General features: G+C 54.7%; 3 non-coding genes across 3 annotated transcripts; all 3 read left to right on the plus strand.

The window, feature by feature from the left end:
* Positions 1-6,534: 6,534 nt before the first annotated feature.
* On the plus strand, positions 6,535-6,616 carry TRNAS-AGA (transfer RNA serine (anticodon AGA)). Its single transcript has one exon. It is a non-coding gene; the product is annotated as a tRNA-Ser (tRNA).
* Positions 6,617-14,020: 7,404 nt separating this feature from the next.
* On the plus strand, positions 14,021-14,092 carry TRNAG-UCC (transfer RNA glycine (anticodon UCC)). The gene has a single exon. It is a non-coding gene; the product is annotated as a tRNA-Gly (tRNA).
* Positions 14,093-14,962: 870 nt separating this feature from the next.
* Positions 14,963-15,045, plus strand: TRNAL-CAG (transfer RNA leucine (anticodon CAG)). The gene has a single exon. It is a non-coding gene; the product is annotated as a tRNA-Leu (tRNA).
* The last annotated feature ends 3,603 nt before the right edge of the window (positions 15,046-18,648 follow it).

An 18,648-nucleotide genomic window follows, 5' to 3' on the forward strand; every position in this document is an offset into this window, starting at 1 on the left:
GTCAATGCTTGCTTGCTTTTTTTCTTCCCTTGGCATCAGCCACTGCCTCTCCCTTGCATCTTTCGCCAAGTTTTAACCCGCACTGCTGCGCTCCTGCTCTCTGGGCACCCATGGCCATGGCTCTCACGCTCCCTCAGCCCCTTCTCTCTGCCACCGCCACCTTCTTTCCCCTTTGCTTTCCTAGCAGCCACCACTCCCAAAGTGACCCTCAGCAAGGCAGACGGGTGGCTGTGGAGCAGCAGGCAGAGCACAAGCACACAGCTCTCCCCACAAGGCAGCGGGTGTCCTGGGGACAAAGCTGTTTCTCCCTTCCCGTCAGGCAGCTCAGTCCCCAGCTTCCCAGCCACAAGCAGGGACTTCCAGGGCTCTGCAGCTAGGGGGGAGCACAAGCCCAGTACTAGTTTGGGAGCCACCAGTGTGATTGACTTTACCACCTGGGGGCTTCCTCCATCCTAGCCTGTTTGCTGCTGTGCCCACTTGTAGGTGCAGCCGGGAGCAGGGCTGGGCAGGGATTCCCAATGGGCACTGTATTGGCTATATGTGGCTAGGAGTTGGCGGTGGAGGGGAGAGGGCGTGCTGCAGGGTGGCCTCTGTGAGACGAGCCGAGGGGCTGCCCCGCACCACACACAGCTGGTTCCAGCTCCCTCCGCAACACTCAGCCACCTGCGAAGCTTGTGTCATAACAGAGCACCCATGCTGGAGCTGACTAATATTCCCAAAGGACCTGCAACCTGTGGAGAAGCCACGCCACTGAGGACTTTTCCTGAGAGTCCTGAAGCCTGTGGAAGAGCCCACGCTGAAACAGATTTTCCTGTTTAGGAATGTAAAACATGTGCTGGAGTAGTCTGCAGTGAAGGACTGTAGCTGAGCCCGGAAAATCATAGAATCATGGAATCATAGTATGCCCTGAGCTGGAAGGGACCCACGAGGATCACCATGTCCAACTCCTTTCCCTGCACAGGACAATCCCATATTCACACCATGTCTCCGAGGGTGTTGTCCAAGTGCTTCCTGAATATCATCAGGCTTGGCACCGTGTCTACCCCCCTGGGGAGCCTGTTCCAGTGCTCCACCACCCTCTGGGTGAAGAACCTTTTCCTAATATCCAACCTAAACCTCCCCGGGCACATCTTCCTGCCGTTCCCTCGGATCCTATCTTTTGTCACCAGAGAGAAGAGAACAGCGCCTTTTCCTCCTCCTCCTCCTCCTGTGGGAAAGCTGTAGACCGCGATGAGGTCTCCCCTCTGTCTCCTCTTCTCCAGGCTGAACAAACCAAGGGACTTCAGCCGCTCCTCGTACGGTTTCTCCTCTAAACCCTTCACCAACTTTGTGGCCCTCCTCGGGACACTCTCTAGTAGCTTTATATCGTTACTATACTGTGGCACCCAAAACTGCACACAGTACTTGCGGTGAGGCCGCACCAGTGCAGAGCAGAGCGGGACAATCACCTCCCTCGACCGGCTGCAATGCAGGGCTTGACGCACCCCAGGACACGGTTGGACCTCTTGGCTGCCAAGGCACACTGCTGGCTCATGTGCAACTTGCCGTCGACCAGAACCCCCAGGTCACTCTCCGGGGAGCTGCGCTCCAGCCGCTCATTCCCCAGTGTGTATGTATATCCAAGGTTCCCGTGCCTCAGGTGTAAATTCCGGCCCTTGCCCTTGTTAAACTTCATACGGCTGGTGATTGCCCAGCTCTCCAGTTTGTGGGAGGAAAGGCAGTGTTTTGTTTCTTTCATTCCTCACTACCCAAAGCCACAAACATGGCCTGACCCTTTTCTTCCCCTCCAGCTGCTCAGACCAGAATTCAGTGCTGGACACACACCCCTCCCTCACGCCCACATTCGTGTCCACTGAGCAGCAGGTCCACTGAGCCCTGGGCCTGACCGTAGGTCTGTCCAGAGTGCGCTCCTGGAGCCCAGGGCTGGTTTGTCTGGTGCCCTGTTCCAACCCTGGGCAGTCCCTGATGCCAATCTGCTCTACCCACTGGCTAGTGCTGCTTGAGATTTCCTAGCCTTTGCTAGGATTTGCTGCTCCTCACCCTGTATTCACTGCCTAGTACACCTCCAGATTTAGTTGCCAACATCTCTCTCTCACACACACACATACACACACACACACACACACACACACAGAGAGGAACACGCACCCCCACAAAGAAAAGAGAACACAGTCGGACAGGCACGAGCTAGGACTAGAGTGCAGTGAAAAATAGCAAGTACCTTCTTGTTCTTCATGTATCTGGAAAGGGTTTCCAGGATGAGTTGCTCCTTCACTGGCACAGCTGGTTCCATCCCCACAGCAGACCCAGTACAGGACACAGCTGAGCCATCAGCAAATTTTGTGGCCTGTATGAAAACAAAAGGGCAGAAAATGCAAGACAGAGAGAGGAATGGGAAAAAAAAAAAAAGCCAGAAAGATAAGAGGGAAAATGAACACCACCCCTCCAATCCCATTTGGGTGGGTAGAGGAGTCTGGAGTGAAGGTGTGATACCTGGGTAGGAGGAGGAACAGTGGTGTATTATACTTGCCTTTTATTTTCTCAGTATGCGAATCTATTTCAATTAGCAATAAATGAATTTCCTCCAAGTTGAGTCTGTTTTGCCCACAACAGGTTTTGCTAAGCCATGTCCCTGTGTTTATCATGATCTGGGAGGTTTCTTATCCTATTTTCTATGCTCCACATCCCACTGAAGGTGGGGAAAGGAGTGAGCAGCTGGGTGGCTGAATAGCTATGCTTACACCAGCACAGGTGTACGCACACAAATGCACATATACTTGCACAGTATATGCACAGCTGGCACTTGTATGAATGCAGGTGGGGAGCAGTGCCATTATCATCACCCTTAAGCACCACCAGCACTCACAGAGGCATTAAGAAGACAGATGGCCTGATTCTTTTCTTCCTCTCTGGCTGCTCAGGCTGTAGATCAGTACTGTCCCCCCCCAAGCCCCCAATCCTACATGCACATTAGCAGGTCCCTGGAATGCTGGGACGTACCATAGGGCTGTGCAGAGCCTGTGCCTGGTTTGTCCAGTGTCCTGCTGCAACTCTGGGCAGTCCTGGATTCTGATCTCCCCTGGCTGGTGGCTGGTACAGCTTAAGCTTTCCTAGCCACCATCTCACACTACAGAAACATGCATTCTACGTAGCAACTTGTAGTAGTATGTGTGCAGGACACCAGAATTTGGAAGTCAGTCAGGCCACAGAGGAGCAGGAGGCAGATTACCTATTCAGAAGAGGAACAAATGACAGAAAAAGAGGCAGGTGTGTTGGTGGTATAGTGGTGAGCATAGCTGCCTTCCAAGCAGTTGACCTGGGTTTGATTCCTGGCCAATGCAATGTTCCCTTTTTCTTTTTATTATAGCCGGGCTCCACAGTGCCCTGCCTCTCCTGCTCCAAAACCAACCACCCAAGGGCTTCCTTCAGCAAGCTCAGCTCTCACCAGTAAGGAAGCAAGGCGGACACAGCAGCTGCCTGCCAGGCAGCTTTGCTGCTCCCTGTCAAAGCCATGCCCACAAGCACAGAGCTCTGCCCTACAGCTCCCAGTGCCCACCGCAGCCCTGGCTCCACATAGTCTCACGCAACAACTGCATGTCCTCCAACCAGTTCATTCTGAATTGCTAAAGCCAGCGCATCATTCCCTTTGGAGGGTTAGTGATGACCGGCACCCTGCAGCAGCAGGTCCTTTCCTTTTCCTCACGCACCTTGATACCCACAGGTGTTTGGGAGGAAAAAGCACCTAAGCTGCTCAGCAGTAAAGCAAGGCCTCCCACATGTAAGCGCGCAGCCAAGCACAAAGGAATATCGAGTGCCGCTGTTCCGTCTCCCAGATGAGGCAATTCTCTCCTCAACACTGCACCACCAAAACCTCTCAGCAGTCAATGCTGCTCGAGGTGCCTGAACTTTGGGGCAGGTGCACGTCTTCCCCTGACCGAACGCTGTTGCTTCTGCTTTCTCTCTTTGCCCAATCTGTTCCCGGCAGCAGGTGGAAAGACTTCTGCAAAGTGCCCTTCCTCTGCAGGAGACCTGGACGTCTGCATGCCAGGTGCCCTTATAGGGACTCCACTGGTGTCACCGTGTGGCTGATTCCCACTTCTGCACAGGTAGGGCCCCCGTCAGCCCTGCCAAAGGGACACTGATGTGATTAAAGTCTTGGCTCATCTGCCATACAAGCCCAGGCTGGGAGATCTGGGTTTGCTTAGCCTGCGGAAGGGAAGGCCAAGGGGGCACCTTATGCATGTCTCCACACACTTGGGGCGGGACAGCGGGCAGGCAGAGTAAAGAAGAGAGGGCCATCTTCTTGTCAGATGTGCCCAGTGGGATGGCAAGAAGCAATGGATGCGGGTGGAAATACAAGAAATGCCACACAGAGCAACCCTTTTTTACCCTGTTGAGGGTGGTGAAAGACCAGTGTCCCAGTCGGTCCAACGTGACTGTTAATAGAGACCTTTTGATGGGTCCGCTCAACTGTTGTCTGCAAACTTCCCATGAAAACCAGCCATTGCAATACTCTCTTTCATTGGTGTTGTGGGAGTAAACTCCAGGGAATGGGCACGGAGTGGAGAGGAGGAAAGCGCTGGTTTTCAGCTCTGGACATGGGCAGTGTGACTTCAAGATGGGGTTAGGGTGGGCATTTCAGTAGGGGGCAGAGCAATCACAGTCCCCCTCTTTGTAACTCCACCTACTTGTAGCGCTGCTGATGACAGAGCGGGAGTGTGTAAATACTGTGCCACCCTAAACCCTCCGTACAAGCCCACTGCCCAGAACAGTTCTTGACTGTCAGCACATCAAAGAGTTTTGCTTCTTCTGCTTTAAGCAGCCCTGGAACCGGAGACTTGAGAAGCTTTGTCCCCATCAGGTAGAGGGTGGAGTTGTGAGAGGCTCCTTGTGTTTCCCTTGGCCCACAGGCCAAAAGTTGCAAGAGAAATAAGGGTGCCTCAGTCCTTGCTTACCAGGAACATGGTTACACCCAACTCCAGGAAACTTCAGGATGTCTCTGCAATGCTGGAGCCTGGACAGGGTACGTCAGCGTCCCCAGGGTGACGTCAGATAAGACAGACAGGCCTTTGAGCCATTACATAAAGAGCAGGCCTCCTCCCACCCCTTCCCCACATTGCATACCTGGCCTTAGCGTGTCTCTTGACCACCACCTAGGCATTATTCACCTTCTTTTGTACCCTGCCACAGCAGCATGCTTTTCCTGCCAGTTGCAGCTAGCAGCACCAGCAGTTGCAAGACAAAAATGCCTCTCTCCTGGCTCCAGTACCAGCACCGCAGTCAGAAGCCCAGCCTGCAGCCCTCCCAGCAGAGAGAAAGCACTGACCTCAGCAGGTCTCAAGTCTGCGGGGAAGTGAGGGGAGCGGCTTAAACCTTCAGGGGAAAGCTGGGTGGTATTTGAGCAGGAGAGGCTACCTGCGGAAGACATAAGGCATCCTGGAGCCAGGCTGAAGAGACATTTGTCAGCATTGGCCAGGAATCAAAGACGGATCAACTGCTTGGAAGGCAGCTAGGCTCATCACTATTCCACCAACGCACGTGTGGGCAGTGCTGCCTCCTGCTCCTCTACTTTACAGGCTGCCCGGCCTTCTCCTTCCAGCCCCTCGCACATCCACTTCCTCAGCCCGGTGCTCATGCTCAGCCACTAACTTCAGCTGCAACCACCTTTGCCCTGCATGCAGGCAGGCACTGCCACATGCACCGCCTCCACCCTGGCCCCTTAAAGCCACTTTCCAAATATTCCTGCTCCAGAGTCAAAAGGGAATCAGAGCTACTTTCATCTAGCGACGGAAATTATTACTTTTGCAGGTTGCTTGGCTTGTTGGTCCCTGATCAGGATTTGGACATCCCTTGCCAGTGCTGGCAAAAAGGTCTAGACACATCTATTCCTCCAAATCAAACCCTCCCCTGTCTCCCTCTAAGTCATCCACACCTCCCATTTACGCTCCCTTTGCCCCTTCACACGCTTCCTCAGCCAGGCTCCACCTTGCCCTTCCCATAGACCTCTCTGACTCTCGCAAGCCATTCCCCCTACACAGTGAACAACCTGCATGGCAGTCGTGGTCTGTGTCCAAGGGCTGACACCACCGTGTGTCCCCAGGAGGCTGGAGGTGCTGCCGGGGGGTCACCATCTGCCCTGCAGCAATGCCCCCACCCTAGGGCTCACAGCAGGCTGGGCGTCCCCCTCAGATAAAACTGAGAAGCCAAGCAGGGTCTAATAGCCCACCCCACACAGCTGCCACCATCCCTGGTTGTCTTCACACGCTGCCTTCCTTTCTTCCCCGGAAGCTGCCGAGATGCCAGCTGGGGAGTGAAAGCACCCCGCCGAGACAGGATATCCCAGATGACTGGCTGACGACAAGGCACAGGGGTTATGCCTCTCGAGGCCTCTGGAAGCCTGGCAGCAGGTGCCTGTCATGCTCAGTGCAGGTCCCAAATGCAGGGCTTTGAGTGGAGCCTGGCCCTGAAAGTCCCAGGGAGCCAGGTGTCATTGCAGAGGGCATGTGCTCAGCAGGGCGGAGAGGGCTGGAGCAGGTAGTTGTGGCCGAGTGGTGAAGGCGATGGACTAGAAATCCATTGGGGTTTCCCCGCGCAGGTTCGAATCCTGCCAGCTACGGGGGCTCAGTCCCCTTTTGGGCTCCCTGCAGTTGACCACGCTGCAGCCATGGGACTCGGCTCCACGCTGTAGATGGTTCCCAGGGAGACAACAAAACCCCCTTGCCCACCTCACTTGTCCTCTCCTTGCACCAGAAATGCCTGCGTGGACGGCTGTTGGTTCTTGAGCAGAACTTAGGAGCCTGATCTCACCATGCATCCCCAGCAGCACGGCCCCACCAGCTCTCTTCTCTACACCTGAAACTACAGCCGCTCACCTCCAAAGAGAGCCTTCACAACACGGCCCTCGGTGCTAACAACAAAGGGACGACACCTCGTGGATCTCAGATCTTGCCAGCACTCACAAACTGCTCCTCGCTCTAGTTTGCACAAAGGCAGATTGCTGCGGAGTAGCAGGCAGAGCAAAGCACAGGGCTCCCCCAGGAAGCCAGTGGATTTCCTGGGGACAAAGGTGGTTTTCCCTTCCCATCAGGCAGATAAATTCCCCAATATACAGCCGCAAGTGAGGACTTTTGGGGTTCTTCAGGTGAGGAGGTGGGAATGGCTGGTTCTACTTCAGGAAAGGCCAGTGAGATGGACTCTATGACCTGGGACGTCTTCCATCCTAGCCTGTTTGTTGCTCTTCACCCTTGTGCTTGCTGGCTACTGCAGCTTTAGGTTTAGTTGCCTACATTCACACACACGTACACACAAACACACCCACCCACAAAAAGAGGAGAGCACAGTCACACAGAAATGAGCTAGGAAGCGTGTAATTAAAAGACAAAAACTATCACCTCCTTGTTCTTCATGCGTCTGGAAAGGGTTTCCAGGACGAGTTGTTGCTTCCCATTCCCAGGGATCTAGGTGAGGCAGACCAGCCCACAGTGCCCCTTGTGCCCTTCTGGCAGAGAGGAGTGGCACTGACTTTCTTCCAGGCCTCAGGAACCTCTGCCAGTCATCGTGACCTTTCAAAGGCAATTGAGAGCGGCCTCTTCCAGAAGTCCTCCTTGTCCGAGTGCTTCACGAGCTGTCAGCAGGAAGACAACATGGGTATCTGCAAGTGACCTCCCTGCTACCTGAGTACCTGAGTACTTCAGGTACCAGAAGCCAACACACAGCTTGGATGTTGACTGTGAGGTCACTTGTCTGGCTCCACAGGCCATGTGCAGGAACATGGCTTGTGCTAGGTGCTTGCGGTCCTGATAAGCAGCAGCATGCACATTTTGGGCTATGTGCTTGTGAGAGCACTTCGACCTCATTGCCTGCTGGGCCAGCAGCAGGCATGCGGTTGGCATTTTGATTTCAAGGTCGATTCTGCCTCTGCAGCCGATGGGCCAGAGTAGGCTCACGGCAGCGCTAGGTGCTTGTGAGGTCACTTGTGCCTGAATTAGCTGGTAGGACAGAAGGAGTCACGGGGCTTGGATGCTGATTGCAAGGCCACTGGTACCTGAGTAGCAGATGGGCCAGTTAGAGGCAAATTGCAGAAAAGTGGACTGTAGTCTTTGAACAGTCACAGGAGGTTGTCTAAGGATGGAGCCAGACTCTCCAGAGAGGTGCCCTGCGAAAGGGCAAGGTCAACACTAACAAGTTGCAACAAAGGAACTGCCAGTTGTCTTTGTGGGAGAAGAAGTGACAGGGGACACTGGCAGCCCTGGAAGAGCTGCTCAAGAGACAGTGACATCTCCAACATTGGCCGTGCTCAGAAGTCCACAGGCCAAGACCAACAGCCTGCTGAGGTGCCTCAGAAGTGCGGTCTGTTCACAGCAGGAAGTCGGCCCTGAGAACCTCCAGAGGTCCCCTTTAACCTTCATGATTCTGGGATACACTGAGTCTCATGGCCCCTTCTCAGCCACCGAAAGGCAATGCCTTGGAAGGCAGCAGCAGCATGAAATTCCATAGAAGCAGCATTTGTTTCAGGAATGGTGCTACAATGTTGTGCTGGTTTTGGCTGAGAAAGGGTTAATTCTCTTCACTGTAGTGCCTGTAGTAGTCAGGGACCTTTCCAGCTTCCCATGCTCTGCCACATGGGCAAGAGGCCGGCAGGGGCGGGGCCACAGCCAAGACAGCTGACCTGAACTGGCCACTGGGATATGCCATACCATGTGACGCCATGACCAGTATATTAACGGGGGCAGTTGGCGCATGGGGGTTGTTGTGGCATCGGGTCAGTGGGTGGTGAGCGGCTGCATGCAGTACGGTTTGTTTTGGTGGTTCGTTCCCCCTTCGTTCCCCCCGCCCCGTCCCGGCTTTCGCACCTCTCATTGTCTTCCTTTCCATTGCATTTTTGTTGTTGTTGTTTTATTTTAACTATTAAACTGTTCTTACATCTCCCCTGTCCCACTGGTGGGGGAGTGAGCGAGCAACTGTGTGGGGCTGAGTTGCTGGCTAAACCACAACAAATGTTTAGAAATGCCCTTGAGGAAAGCAGCGCTTTGGAGGAATGAGGCTGTGAGCTCTGGTATCCCTGGCACGCCTGAGACCAGACACTGTGTCCACTGAATTCCACAACAGGGTGACTCATGCTTGCATGGAGTTCAGGGTTTTTCCCAACTCTTCCACATCACGGTGACTCCCAGGTGCTCTGGGAGACTGATCCTGATACCTTTGGCCTGCCTGAAGCACTGGGCTGCCATCTGGTGCTTCTGAACCCACAGGTTAGGCCATGCTGTCATGTGCAAGCCTAAGATGCCAAACGGCAGGTTGCATTCAGAGCGGGCATGGGAAACGCCCGGTCACCGGAGAAGGGTCAATTCTCTTCAGAGTCACAACTCTGACAGCATGTCCCGGAGAAGCAGCACTGCTGAGGTTGCCCCCTCCAGGGGCTTGAGCACAGGGAAAGGGACGGTCCTTTCCCATGCAGATGCTGTGCCGCTGCAGGAGGAGGGACGTCCCTTCTGTGGCTGAGTGTCCTGGTTTCAGCTGGAATAGGGTTAAATTTCTTTGTAGTAGCTAGTATGGGACTATGTTTTGGATTTTTGCTGGAAACAGTGGGGATAATGTGGAGATGTTTTAGTTGTTGCTAAGTAGCACTTGCACTGGTCAAGGACTTTTTCAGCTCCCCATGCTCTGCGGGGTGCACAGGAAGCTGGGAGGGGACACAGCGGGACAGCTGACCTGAACTGACCAACGGGATATTCCATACCATATGACGTCATGCTCAGTATATAAAGCTGGGGAAGAAGAAGGAAGGGGGGACATCGGGAGTGATGGTGGTTGTCTTCCCAAGTAACTGCTACGCGTGATGGAGCCCTGCTTTCCTGGAGACGGCTGAACACCTGCCTGCCCATGGGAAGGAGTGAATGAATTCCTTGTTTTGCTTTGCTTCTGTGCGCAGCTTTTGCTTTACCTATTAAACTGTCTTTATCTCAAACCATGAGTTACCTCACTTTTACTCTTCCGATTCTCTCCCCCGTCCCACCAGGGGGGAGTGAGCGAGCGGCTGCGTGGCGCCTGGTTGCTGACTGGGCCTAAACCACGACACTGAGACAGCATTTCTCCAAGCAATGGCGGGTGTTTCTGGGGCTCTGCCAGTCTCACCCAGCACTCGAGGAGCAAGGGTTCTGGGCCAGTGTGTTGCGCGGGCCAGTGTTGTTACTTCTTGTCTGTTACTTCTTGTCTGTGTTACTTCTTGTCTGTTGTGTTGCTGCATTTGCCCCTTCTCATTAAAGACTTTGAGTAGGGTAGTGGGAGACTCGTGATCGTTTGTTCTCTGTCACTTAGCACCTGCTCTGTAAGGAAGAGCAATTGGCCTCTGCCCTGAGCTTACTGCTGGCTGACGGTGGAGCTCCGTGAACTGACACCAATAAGAAGCAAGCAGGCAAGAGAAATATTGAAAAGCCTCAGACGAATAGAGCATGCCTCTGTGACCTGGTGATCGCAGCCCTGTGATATCTCTCAGGGTCAGCCCCAAGTCCCACCACTGAAAGCATCCAAGAGCCGATTGCATTTCTTCTGCCAGTGTACCCAGTGCGTCTTGCACGTATGCTCAGGAAGCAGTGACTTTTCACTGCCTGCCCTGAGTACTCCCTCTCAGAGGACAGAAGGAGGCTTACGAGCTGGCCTGAGAATGACAACACTTCCTGCGGTGGCAGGAGAAAATGGACATATGTGCTCAGCTGAGTTGTGGAGGGCGCCTTCAAAAGGGGCAGGGACAAGTTGCCTTTCCGAGGCTCAATCTCAGCCGCAGTCCTGGCATTCCGAAGTCAGGTTTTATACCTCCTTTCCTTTTCCTCATGCACCTTGATACCCACAGGTGCTTGGGAGGAAAAAGCACCTAAGCTGCTCAGCAGTAAAGCAAGGCCTTCCACACGCAAGCGTGCAGCCAAGCACAAAGCTAGATCCGGGTGTCCCTGTTTAGTCTCCCAGATGAGGCATTACTCTCCTCAGCGCTGCACCACCAAAACCTCTCAGCAGTCACTGCTGTTCGAAGTGCATGAACTCTGGGGCCTGTGCGCATTTTCCCCTGCCTGAACGCTGTTGCTTCTGCTTTCTCTTTTGGTCTAATCTGCTCCCAGCAGCAAGGGCAAAGTGCCCTTCCTCTGCAGGAGACCTGGACATCTGCATGCCAAGGGCCCTTACAGGGACTCCATGGGCGCCATTGTGTGGCTGATTCCCATTTCCGCACAGCTAGGGGATCTGTCGGCCCTGCCAAAGGGACACCGATGTGACTAAGGACTTGGCTCCTCTGTCTTACAAGGACAGGCTGGGAGACCTAGGTTTGGAGAAGGGAAGGCTGAGGATGCTGGAGAGTGGACAGGTGGATTAAAGAAGAGAGGGCCATCTTCTTGTCAGTGGTGCCCAGTGAGAGGGCAAGAGGCAATTGATGGAGTTGGAGACACAAGAAGTGCCACACGTAGTAGGCCTGTTTTACTGTGAGGGTGGTCAAAGACTCAAAGACCAGTGTCCCACTTGCTCAGATGTCAATGTTAACACAGACCTTTAGACAGGTCCTCTCAATGGTTGTCTGTAAACTTCATATGAAAAACAGCCACTGCAATTCTCTGTTCCATTGGTGTTGTGGGAGTAAACTCCAGCGAATGGGTATGGAGTGGAAAGGAGGGCAGTGCTGGTTTTCAGCTCTGGAGGTAGGCAGTGTGACTTCAGGATGGGGTTAAGGTGGGCATTTCAGCAGGGAACAGAGCATGCGCACTCATGATCTCCCTCCTCCTAACTCCACCTACCTGTAGCGCTGCTGATGACAGAGTGGGAGTCTGTAAATACTGTGCTAACACAAACGTTCCCTACAACCCCAAGGCACAGAACAGGTTTTGGCTGTCAGCACAAAGAAGGATGTTGTCTTGTTACTTTAAGGAAACTTGAGAAGCTTTCTCCCCTTCAGCTAGAGAGTCTAGTTGGGAGAAGCTCCTTGTGTTTCCCTGGCCCACAGGATGTAACTTGCAAGAGAAAGGAGGGTGTCTCAGTTCCTAGTTACCAGGAACACGGTTACACCCAACTCCAGTAAATGTCAGGATGTCTCCACAATGCCAGAGCCTGGACAGCATAGTTCAGGGAGGTCCTCTGCCTGGTTGCTGCCTTTCTGGACCATGGATGGGACAGGGAACCAGGAAACACATGCCCAGAAAAGAAGGACTCAGCCCTGCCACCTTGTTGCTTCTTCCCTCACCAAGAGGCTCTACCAGCTCAGGCTGCCCAGAGCCTCCCTGGGACCCCTTTCAGTGCTGAAGACAGGGTACCACGCAGTCCAGCTGGTCCAGCCCTGCCCTGGGGTGACTGGGAGCCACCTCCACCTCCAGCAATATTGCAAGACAGGCACCACTCAAGGCACTGAGAGGAGGGGATGAGGTTTCTCTGGCTCTCTAGCAGGCTGCGTGGGGGCAGGGGCAGCCCTTGGCCGCAAGGGAGCAGCAAGGTCAGGGCTGCGCCAGGAGGGAGGACAAGACGGGAGTTGTGGGGAGCGCAGCACAGCAGGGCCAGGGCAAGGCCCGCGCAGCAGGTGTGAAAGGCATGGTGCTGGCCACCATACAGCTTGCTTAGAGCAACAAACACCGCCTACGACTAAAAGCTTTACCTCAGGGTCAACGTGACCTGAAGACCCAACCTAAACCGGCTCTCTCGGGCTGAGGATACAGGTGATAGAGATGCTACAGATAAGAACACAGACGGTAAAGCAATAGGAGATTGGTCTTTCGAAAAAAAAACAGGTATATAACCATGGCCTGAACAGCAATGTGCCTGAATCTAGTATGAAACCCCTCCACCTGCATGGGACATTGGTTTAGAACAATGAAGATTAACATCCCACTGACCTTATGTCCACAACAGCTGCGCGGCACAAGCACACAATGATTTGGCGAGGAACAGTATCTGCTTGGCCCACCCTGTAACATGAGTACCTCGACTGGTCAACAGAACTGTATTATTAACATATACAAACCCTGCTTTCCTCTATAGCTGCCTCTGCAGGTGATGGGCCATCCACAGGAATATAGGTTGTGCTAGGTGCCTGTGTTCATCCCAGAGTGGATAGCACTGCATGGTGTATCTTCTTGTACGTTGCCCCTTCCCTCCATTTACCGCATGGGGGCTTCCTCACCTGATGTGCTTCTGGGTACGCTGGTAGGGTTGGCTGGTCCTGGCAGCCAACCGCAGGTCTGCCTGAGAGCAGGTGGGTGAGAGTGGGTGGCCCCTCTGTGAAAACATGTTCCAGACAGGGCAGAAAACACCAGAGAGAGGGAGGAGGAAGGAACAAAAAGAGTGGGAAAGAGCAGAGGGAAAATGCATCCCTCTTGGGCAGGTAGAGGAGTGTGGTGTGAAGGAGCAAAGCTGAGCCTGGGACGGGGGAGAGGAGAAGCACTGTTTTCTGTTTGCCTTTTTGTTTCTCACTAAGTGAATCTGTTTTTCGACGGCAAACATTTAATTTTCCCCAGGTCAAGCCTGCTTTGCCCACAACAGTTTTTGCTAAGCCACGTCCCTGTGTTTATCTTGAGCCAGGAGATTTCTTATCCTGTTTTCAGTGCTCTGCATCCCCTGAGGGTGGGGAAAGGAGTGAGCAGCTGGGTGGGTGTTTGGCTGTGCTTAAACCACCACAGGTACATAGACACAAACGCACGTACGCTTGCACAGTACATGCACAGCTGGCACACATACGAGTGCAGGTGGGGAGCGGCACCGTTACCAGCACGCAGCAGCTTGAGTTTCCCTAGCCAACATCTCACACAGAGAGAGAAGGGCACACACGTCCCAGCAGCCTGAGGATGTGTGTGTGGGCAGGGGGCTGGAAGGAGGAGGCCGGCCAGTCTGTGGAGGGGAAGAGCAGGCCACAGGCCAGTTTGTGAGCTGGGAGAGCGGGAGGCAGGTGAGATTGGGAAGTGGAGGAGCAGGAGGGAGACCAGGCTCGGCTCGGCTCAGCTCAGCTCGGCTCGGCTCGGCTCTGGAGGAGCAGGAGACAGCAGTGAGGACAGGTGCGTTGGTGGTATAGTGGTGAGCATAGCTGCCTTCCAAGCAGTTGACCCGGGTTCGATTCCTGGCCAACGCAGGCAAGCTTTTCTTCAGCCTGTCTCCACAGTGCCCTTGCCTTGCCTGCTCCTAAAGCACCCAAGGGCTTCCCTGACAATTTCAGCTCCCATAGGGTGGTCGAGCCACTCCCCTTGACTCCCCCTGCAGCCCAGATGCCTCATGGCCAGGCTGCTGGGCACCTCCTAGCCCAGCAGACACAGGCCTGGCTTTTAGCGAGGCCAGCCTTGGCAAAAGAACTTGACTTGGGAGGGCTGCTTTGACCACAGAGAGGTTTAGCTCAGTCATTGCTCAGCACTTGGTGCATCTCCCGTCCTTTTGCCCTCACTCTCCAGCCCCTTTCCCACACACTGACTCCTTGAGACCGGCACAGCATTCCCTCAGGGGTTGGTGTGGCAGAGTCCTCCTTGCCCAGCCTTCCTGCCTCCGAGCAGGGAAGAAGGGAGCACGCTTCTTGCCCCACGAACCATCCACGAGGCAGCACTGCGCGCCAAGTGCTCTTGGCTTGCCATATGGTGAGGCTCTGGAGGGAGTGGAGGAAGTGACGGGTAAGGTAGACCCGTGCCTGGAGCCCCCTTGACAGGATGTTGTTGGCATGTGCAGAGCCATAAGTTGCTGACGGTTCCTTTGGTTGCTCCGGTGAAGCGTTGCCTTGGCCTTTGCGAGACATGTCGGAAGTGTGCTGCCACTGTGCTGGGTACTCCTGTTCCGTGTGGTCTGCAGTGTGTGTAGGAGGTGCGGTCGCCTGTCCGCAGCCCTCGCTGGGAGCAGGGCAAGGGTGCTCCCAGGAGCCAGGTCTCCCTGCAGCAGTGCCAGGAGGAGGCTGGCTGAGCTGGGCTGGCTCTGGCAGCTGCAGAGGGAGGAGTTGCAGCAGCAGCTATCAGAGTTGTGGGTCAGGATGGCCGAGCGGTCTAAGGCGCTGCATTCAGGTTGCAGTCTCCCTGGGAGACGTGGGTTTGAATCCCACTCCTGACAGGCTCTTCTCTCTTGGTGGCGCCTCCTTCATAGCTTGCCTCCCTTCCTCTCCTAAGTTGGGGCTTTTTGGCCCAATGGGAGGGCTCTGCTCAGCCTGCTGACTATGTCTTGCTGCATGACCCAGCTCCTGTGGAGGGAGCAAACGGGTGTTGTTCCCTGAGCAGAGCAGAGCTGAGCCGCCAGTAGCAGCTGGGTGGGCCTACCTAGAACAGACACATGGAGGGAAGTCCCCTAGGCAAGTTCACTTTTCTGCCCTTCCCTTCCCTAACAAACTCACATTCTGCATGCATGCCTCTTGCCTAAAATGGGGACCTTTGGACATTCTTCAGCAGACATTGACATGCTAAATCCTCTCTCCCTGCTTCTGCTTTACCCTTAACAACCCTTCTGGTTGGAAGGCACTTCAGGGAGTCAGAGAGTGCGTCCTCCTGCTTCAGGCAGGCTCACACCAGCTGATCGCTGCTTTGCCCGTCCAGGTCATAAAATACCTTGAGGATGGGTGTTTCACAGCCTCTCTGGACCCCGTGCTTAGGCACCCTCAGGGTGGCCATTTTTGTTCATCTACGTAGTCACAAAACGCCTGCATAATTTCTGACCAGTGCCTTTCCTCCTCCAGACATCACAGCAAACTCCTTGCAGGCACCGGGAGGCTCCTATTAGGTCATAGAATCATAGAATCATAGAATTGGAATTCTAGATTGGAATATAGAATTAAGATTGGAAAAGACCCTTAAGATCATCGAGACCAACCGCCAACCCATCACTGCCAAGTCCACCACTAAACCATATCCTCAAGCACCACATCTACCCTTCTTTTAAATACCTCCAGGAATGGAGGTTCCACCACCTCCCTGGACAGCCTGTTCCAATGCCTGACTACCCTTTCCATGAAGAAGCCCTCAGCCAGAAAGACCTTGGGAGGGAAGGACCAAGGACTGGCGTGGCCTCCTGTGTGGGTCAGCGCAGCTAAGCTGCAGCTCCCAGGTGCTGGGAGGTCTCTGGCTGCCCATTGAAGCCTGCAAAGGGGCACAAAGTGTCCCCCCTGCAGCGTCACCCAGGGAGGAGCAGCATCAGAGGCAACCGTGGAAGGAACATTTGCCATGACCTTGGGGAAGCAAATGGGCTGGAGACCTTGGCAGCTCCAGCGAGCAGTGCTGCCAGGACGGAAGCCAAGGAGAAAACGCCCTGAGCAAGGACGCTGCCTGCACTGGCCCACGCAACACACTGGCCCAGAACCCTTGCTCCTCGCGTGCTGGGTGAGACTGGCAGAGCCCCAAGAACACCCGCCATTGCTTGGAGAAATGCTGTCTCAGCCACAGAAGGGACATCCCTCCTCCTGCAGCAGCACAGCATCTGCATGGGAAAGGACTGTCCCTCCGCATGTGTGTCCTCTCGTCTGAGTGCTGGGAGCAAGGGCCCTGCTCTCAACACAGAGACTCAAACCTTGGCAGAAGGAGGACAGCACCGGTGCAGCTTTTCCCTGCTGCGTGCTTGGACCCTTCTTGGGCAGGGAGTGTGGTGGTGCCAGGGTACGAGGGAAAGCTCCCTCAGGCTCACAGGGAAACACACCTGAGTCTGGGGCAGCCTTGGGAGAGAAAGCCTTGTTCTCACTGAGGGAGAGGCCATTTTAGGGCAGAAGGGGAAAACGTGTCCTGGAAGAAAGGACCAGGGTTTCAATTCAGCCAGGACTCTTCTAGCACACATGGAAGGCAGTCCAGCTTGTGTAACACACAGCAAGCTGCTTTGGGTCCTCCTGCCAGCTCTTCCCTGTGTTGAACCTCATCCCCTGCCCTCTCTCTTGGTCGCCTCGTTCGGCAGGGTCAGGAGCTTGGCTACGCCTGCCACCGATGGGGAAGGATATCTGGTTAATGGCTGCTTAGTATGAGCTACAAGGTGAGAAAAGGAAGAGGCAATGACCCTTCTTGGGCAGATTGGCAGTTGTCAAACATGGGTGTGTAGGGAGGCAGCGGCAAAGGCCACAAGTGCAAGCATCGAACCACCGATCGCTGGGCCATGAATTCCTCTGTGAGGTGCAATGTTGAAAAGGTTCTTCTGGAAACTTCACAACCAGGTCAAATCAGGAGAAAGCAAGATGCTCACAGATTAGCAACGTGGGACTTGTTAGAGATGGCATGCCAGGCTTGCAGAAAGAGCTCTGCAGCTCCCTTGAAAGGCCCTGTGGGTAAAGAGTGCCTAGTGGCCCTGGAGGACGGCTTTACTTGGTGATGATGAGGGAGATGGAGAGGCTGCCGGGCTCAGCCAGCAGCATATGCCTTCACTGGGGTGGCCACAGGGAAAGACAGCATCCGTCCAGATGTAATGGTGAGCACTTTGGACTCTGAATGCAGTGATCTGAGTTCAAATCACAGTGGGACCTCAACCTTTTGACTCCCTCGGGGCTTTTGTCAGCACGCTTACACTTTGTGCCCTTGCCTTGCAAGTTGGGTCACTTGTGGAACGCACTCCGATCTTCCTTGCTTTCCTGTGCTCCCAGCCCTGGGACTGACATCAGTGCACCTTCTCATGCCCCGTGCCCCTCCGCACCTCTGCAGCTTTCCTGAGCGCTGGCCCCCCGTCCCCTCTCTGCTCCCTTGTGCTTGATGGCTGCTCCTGGCTGAGGGGCTCCAGCAGTGGCTCAGCAAATCACACAACACCTGAGGTGGAGGTGATGCGGTCCAAGCACGGCTCAAAGCAGGGTCAAGTAGCGGAGGCTATTCAGGGCCTTGCCAGGTTGGATGTTGGACTGTCATGGGAGAGAGACATTCTCCCGCTTCCTTGCACAGGTGTTGGACACCTGAATGTGGAGAGGAGTACAACCAACCACGAGTCTCCCAGCTATGCTGCACAAAGTCTTTAATGAGAAGGGGAAAATGCAGTGGCACACAACGGAGACCAAGGAAGACGTCTACAAGTTTCAAGGAAGCACAGAAAATGACCTGTTTCACAAGGATAATGCTCCACACAAAGTGCTTCCCTTTTTCCATTCAGCTCTACCTGCTGGCAACCCTAGTACACCAAGAGCAGTCCCGAAGTCCGACACCCTCACCCCATCAGCAGGAGGTTCAGCAAAGCAGAAGAGAGCGAGCCCTTTCTCGAGAAGCTCAGAGCAAAGCAGAGCCAGAGGAGGCCTGCTGTGCAGCGAGGAGCAATGGGCACAGGTCCCTCCTGCCAGCTGGGATGAGGACACCCGGCTCTTCTGGAAACAATGGCCACGCTCCTGCTGCTGCAGGGTCCCTGTCTTCCTTCCTGCTCCAAAGGGGATGATTTGCCAGCTTCAGCAGTTCAGAGAGCAGCGGGGAGGGTGCAGACACAGTCCTGACCCCCCCAGACCAAGGGAGCCCCCAGAAGAGATGGGAACCCCTGCGGCGCTGAGGGAGCTGCCAACAGCAGCTGACAGAGAGGATCCCACGGCTGTGCTCTGAGGGAAAGAGGTGAGGATGGGGCCCGGCAGGGTCACCACCACCGGGGAGGCCTGGATGGCCACCGTTGAGTCAGCGCAGCGGACGACACAGGGCTCATTGCAGCTGCTTGCAAGTGGGGTTGGGCCAGAGGCGCCGCAGGGTGGTGGGAGACAGGGTCTGAAGCAAGACATCTCTCGGCGAG

Source organism: Phalacrocorax aristotelis, chromosome 7 (genome assembly GCF_949628215.1).
Source record: "Phalacrocorax aristotelis chromosome 7, bGulAri2.1, whole genome shotgun sequence".
Classification (NCBI taxonomy): domain Eukaryota; kingdom Metazoa; phylum Chordata; class Aves; order Suliformes; family Phalacrocoracidae; genus Phalacrocorax; species Phalacrocorax aristotelis.